The sequence below is a fragment of the Hylobates moloch genome, unplaced genomic scaffold, assembly GCF_009828535.3.
Source record: "Hylobates moloch isolate HMO894 unplaced genomic scaffold, HMol_V3 SCAFFOLD_22, whole genome shotgun sequence".
NCBI classification, from domain to species: domain Eukaryota; kingdom Metazoa; phylum Chordata; class Mammalia; order Primates; family Hylobatidae; genus Hylobates; species Hylobates moloch.
This window is the reverse complement of record NW_026652297.1, coordinates 11,078,889-11,084,881: the sequence shown is the minus strand read 5'-3', so window position 1 is coordinate 11,084,881 and position 5,993 is coordinate 11,078,889. Positions and strand designations below refer to the sequence as shown.

Here is a 5,993-nt window from a genome sequence, read left to right as displayed (position 1 = left end):
GGAGAATGCGTTGGAATGAGCTGCTTTTATAGCCTAGTGGGCCAGGTTTGTGACTCTGAAGATAACAGGTTCAAAGGGCAGAAGCACAACTCAAAAGAACTTTTCTTTGCAAAGTTCAGCGAGACTATAGGTAACCCAGGAACAAAGTCCTGGTATGGCCTGTGGGTGTCCCAGTGTCCTGCACCATAAGCAGGGCCCTAGAGCAGCTCATTTTTGGCTGGCTGGGTCCCCATGGGCCCCTTGTCCCACACAGAACATTTCATCCAGTAGTGGAAGAAAACAAACATCCAGGGTCTACCCCACATGTACTATGGGTCACCAATACCCAGGCCTCAAGCCTGGGGTCTATCAGCCATGAATCTAGCACTCATAGCAAGGCTGGTGAAACTGAAAAGACAGAATTCACACCTGTGGAGCTCTACTCTACTCTGTTCCAGGCAGCATGCATACTTCATCTTGTTTCAGCTTACGAGAGCTCTGTGAGTTATGTTTAACCATCCTTATTTTACAGATGAGAAAGGATCATGGAGGTTAAATCACATGTCTAATCACAACTTGTAAGTGGTTGAGCCAGGATTCAAACTCAGATCTGTCGGGCTCCAAATCCTTTTCTTCAACAGTGTGCTAGGTCAGCTTTGAAAGAGGTTTGGAGCCTGACTTGAGAGCCCAACTCTCTCTTGCTTCCCTGTGGAAGCAAGGTGCCCTGTGGACTTCCTAGCAGCAGAGTGAGACATGAGAAAAGTGTTTTCTGGGAACATGATTCTGCTAAAAGCAAGCTGAGCCTGGAGGGAGGCCAGATGGAGGCAGAGGGGTAGTGGAATGTTGTTTTAAGATCCAAGGGGAAAGCTGAGGATTACCTAGATCAAAGTGGGGGCATAGCTGGACAAGGACCCTTGGTTCAGTAATGTTCTCCAAATGGGCTGTCCCAAGGGAAATGGGTTTAGTTTATTGCTTTGACACTCTATTCCAAGATGTGGTGTCTGAGAAGTGACTGTGAAGAATGGAGGTGTGGCCTGAGACAGATATACCATGAGTTCCCAAAGTGAAACCTATTTTGATGATGACACTGCAGCTCTCATATATGTATCCTTGTGCTGTGAAATCTAAGTAAATGGCTCTGTGTGTGGTATGAGGGATATAAAACAGCACATTTATCTTTCGGTAAATACACTGGAGTTAGGAAGACAGAGTGAAAAATGGCCCAGCTGTTGTCAAAAGGCCAATGGGGGAAGGTAAGGGGTGAGAAAGAAATAACTTTAACGCAAATGGAAAATGAATGGAGGAAGGAGTAGACAGATAAGAAACCTTGGAGATTCATCCTGTGAAGTCCAGCCAGAAGCTGCTGTAGAATGAGCACTCAGCCTCCTGGGCTGGAGAAGTAGATAGTTCCTCCCGGGCTCAAATTTCAGGGCCTCCACAGTCCCTCCTGCCCGCAACTGAGTACCCCATAGGCCTCCCCTGTGAGAATGTGTAATGAGAAGCTGGCCTGGTAGGGGAAGGGGCTGGGGGCAAGACAGGAGTTGCTAATTGCACTAAGCCAGGGGCTTGGGTTTTCATGGGCATTGAGGGAGGAGGAATTGGTCTTGGTGTAAGATACAAATTTGAAACTGAGATGCCTGTATAAAGCCAGGCACTTGAAGGGCTACTCCCTCATTGAGGGTATAAATTAGTCAAAATCTGCAGCAACAGACAAGAAAAAAGTTTATCTACTTGGCATGGGATCTACACAGGTTAAAAAAAAAAGTTTTGCTCTGCTCTGTTCTTGGTTTGGGGTTTGAATTTATCCTTTCTGTTAGCTAAAATATTAAAATAATAAATGTCCTGTGCTTGTTAACATTTTTAAGCTTCCAGGAAGAAGTAAATGTAAAAGCTGTGTAGAGGAACACACCTTCAAAACCAGATCAACCAGAATTCTGTGTGATAAAGACATGCCACATATGAGCTCATAATCCAAAACTGTAACACACACTGACAAACACATACAAACTGATGCTCTTTGTAACCCACCAAGAGCATCATCAGAAGAAACATACAGTGAAATTAGATTTCCAGGAGTTTCAGTTAATAAAATCAGATACAGACTATAAAATAATTATGTTTAAAATGAATAAAGAAAATTTAAAAGCACTGAAAACATGAAAAAGGAATAAAATAATGTTTTTAAAAACAGATTAAAAATTTAAAAAGAGTAGGTATTAAAAATATAATCACTAAAATTAAAAAGGTAATAGGTGGATTAAACAGTTGATTAAACACAGCTTAAGAAAAAATTAGTGAAATAGAGGATGCAGTCAAGGAGATTACCCAGAATATATTAACACAGAACACACTGTGATGCAAATTTAGATAAAAATAAAATTCTAAAATTTCCCAGAGAGAAAAAGACAACCATACAGATTACCTATAAAAGAACAATGTAATAATGAGATCGATATTAGGCTTTTCAACAACTCTGATGGAATATGACAAGGGAACAATATCTTGTAATAATGAGGGAAAACACATTTGAATAAAATTTTAAACCCAGTCAACTATCATTCAAGTATGAGTTTCAGATATACTCTTACCATATAACCTTAGTTTCAGATATACTCTCATACTTGAATGATATAAAAAAGTTTCAGATATAATAGCCACAATATGGAAACAACCCAGATTGATGGATAAATAAATTGTGGTATATTCACACAAGGAAATACTACTCCACAGTAAAAAGGAGCACTCGCCTGATATACACAACAAAGATGAATCTCATAGACATTATGTTGAGAGAAAGAAGCTCGACACAAAAGATCATATACTATATAATTTCATTTACATGAAACTCTAGAAAAGAACAAGCCTAATCTACAGTGATATACAATAGATCAGTTTTTGTGGGTCCAGGGAGAGCAGGTAAAGGTAAAACTCAAACTCTACCCTTGTGATCTGTGCCTTCTTATTGTATGTAAACTACACCTTAATAAAAAAGGTATAATTATGTTGATGGTTTATATAAAAGCAATTTAGTACAAACTCAAACTAAAATCCTGTATTATACCCACATGAGTGATGTGAAGTAAACTTGTGCTAAGGAGGCTGTAATTACTGATTGACTATATGTTTGTGAGAGATATTAGTTTAAGCATTTTTTTTTTTTTAAATTAAGACTAACCCTTATAGAGCAGAGGTTCGCAGCCTCTAACAAGCATTAGAATCATCTGGAGGCTTATTACAACACAGATTGCTGGGCTCCACCACTAGAATTTCTGACTTAATAGGTTTGGGTTAGGGTCCAAGAATTTATGTTTTTAAGTAAGTTCCCGGGTGCTGCTGCTGCTGCTTGATGACCACAGTTGAGAACTACTGTTTTAGAGTAACAGAAATAAAAGAGGAAATAAATAGAGAGGGAAAATAAAATCCTAAAGTTTGGAGTCAGCCACACCAAGTTTTGAATCTAGGTTTCAACGCTTCCTAGCTGGGGGATCCCTAACATTTCTGAGTCTCAGATTCTTTCTTTGAGAATCAGGGTCATTGTAAGAATTAGACACCAAAAAACCAAAAAGCTCTTAACAGAGTCCTGGCACATAGTATGTGTTTGTTCCAAGATAGTAACTAGATGTGGGGACGACAGACCAAACTCCTAGTAAGTGTGTGACTTGTCCTAGGCCCTCAACAAAACACAGCTTCAGCATATTCTTCTGTTCCAGATCTATGTATGTGTGGGAACTGGGGGTGGTACTGAGGGGAAAAAGTGAGGGATAGTGGATGAGAAAAAGCAATTGCTACTCAATAACTCAGCCACTATTGCTCCTACACCTTCCATTTAAGGAAGACCACGATCTTAAAATTGGTAGCAGAGCCCAATTTCAAAAGTTCTGTGCTAGGGCCCCCAACTCTGTCCACTACACTCACAAATCACATACCTGGACATTCCATTTTCTCAGTTGCCTGGGTGACTCCATTTCTGAATTTACTTACCTAAGTCTTTGTGGAATTCTTCAGATGACTTTTAAGATGGAGGAAAATGATCAACTATAACCAATCTTTCCAAGTTACAAGAAGCTTTCTGGAGACTACATGAAAAAGTGCAGAGGTGAGTCTCCCTAGAAGCTTGGTTCTGAGATAAATCAGTCTGCTAAGAGTGAGCACAGCAAGGACTCCCAGGAATTTACCTGCTGTCCTTGGGAGCATCTGACTGCAGCAGCTGGGCTCCTGGGCTGGCTCCCTACAGCCAAGCAGTCTGTCCCTGGCCCAGGCCCAGGCCCACCCAGGCTCGCCAAGCTCTGTCCTGCTTTCTTCTTCCTCTTGACGTAAGAAGGTGTTCCCTTTAGCAGGCAAAGGGCCATTGGCTGGAATGTTTGCTCAGCTTGTACGCGGGTTTCCACTCCTGGGCAATGCCCCTGTGACTTGCACATCTAGCTTAACTGAATGTTCTCAGTAGGAGAACTAGATACTCCATTAGATTTGTCCTCACATGGAGGCCCCAGGGGAAAGTGTGTCTTGGAGTTCCTTCAGCCACTAGGTAGGGCTGGGTCTAGTCTTAATTTTTCATGTAAATTGTGCCCCTTCTTAAGAAGGCAGAACAGGAGAACGGGGGATCACAAATCCTCATCCCTCCCATGGCCACAAGGACTCAAATTGCTCTGGTCCAAGAAGGGGCCCTTTGCAATCCCCTTGTCCTCTCCAACCTCCCCCAACAGTTGAGAGTAGGTAGTAAGCTGGCAGTGGTCAATCCAAACCACCTCTTCCCAAGGGAGCTATTCCTGCCTCTCTACCAAGGATCCTTGGAATGCCCTTGGCAATCCCATCCAGTGAAACTTGAGATTCCCTGACTTTTCTTTCCACTAGACCTAAGGAATGTATGACATTTTCATTTGACATATTATGGAAATCCTTGCAAATCAGTACATATGATCTACTTCATTCTTGTTTATTTATTTATCTATTCACATTTCATTGCATTTTAAAGCAGGTATTAATGTAATAACATTCACATAGTTAGAAATTCAAGCAATAGATATACAATGAAAAGTCTGGTTCACTTATGTTCATTTCCCACCATTGCTACTGTTAAATAGGGAACCATTGGTATTAATTTCTTGTGTATCTTTCCAGAGTTTCTTTATAAAATCAAATATAAAGATATATTTTCCCTATTGTCTTTTTATCCAAAAAGTAGAATACAACAAACTTGAATCCTCATTTTTTTTTTACTTAATAGTATCTTTTTTAAAAATAATTATTTTTAATTTTTATGGGTACATAGTTTTTTATAGGTACATAGTTTTTATGGGTACATAATTTTTATGGGTACAAACAGGAGAGGTATTTTGACATAGGCATACAATGCATAATAATCACATCAGGGCAAATGGGGTTATCTATCACCTCAAGAATTTATCCTTTCTTGTGTTACAAACTCTCCAGTTATACTCTTTTGGTTATTTTAAAATGTACTATAAACTATTGTTGACTTTAATCACCCTGTTATGCTTTTATAAAATACTCAATTTTATGTAATCTTTTTTGTACCCATTAACCATCCCCACTCCCCCTCCCCACTACTCTTCCCAGTCTCTGGTAATGATCATTCTATAATACTCTCCATCTCCATGAGTCCAATTGTTTTAATTTCTAGCTCCCACAAATAAGTGAGAACATGTAAAGCTTGTCTTTCTGTGCCTGGCTTATTTCACTTAACATGATGTCCTCCGGTTCCATTCATGTTGTTGCAAATGACAGGATCTTGATCTCTCTATGGCTGAATAGTACTCCATTGTGTATATGTACCATATTTTCTTTATCCATTCGTCTGTTGATGGACACTTGGGTTGATTCCAAATCTTGGCTATTGTGGCTAGTGCTGCAATAAACATGAAAGTGCAAGTGTCTCTTTGATATACTAATTTCCTTTCTTTTGGTTATATACCTAGCAGTGGGATTGCTGGATTGTATAATAGCTCTATTTTTAGCTTTTTGAGGAACCTCTATACTGTTCTCCATAGTGATTG

At 39.8% G+C, this 5,993-nt stretch overlaps 1 long non-coding RNA gene across 1 annotated transcript in view; it reads left to right on the top strand.

Moving 5' to 3' along the window:
• LOC131382289 (uncharacterized) overlaps positions 1–4,440 on the top strand; it is a 93,607-nt gene extending 89,167 nt beyond the window's left edge. Inside the window, exon 4 of the long non-coding RNA XR_009211605.1 lies at positions 3,985–4,440. This is a non-coding gene — a long non-coding RNA (uncharacterized LOC131382289). The remainder of the gene's footprint in view (positions 1–3,984) is intronic.
• Positions 4,441–5,993: the final 1,553 nt, after the last annotated feature.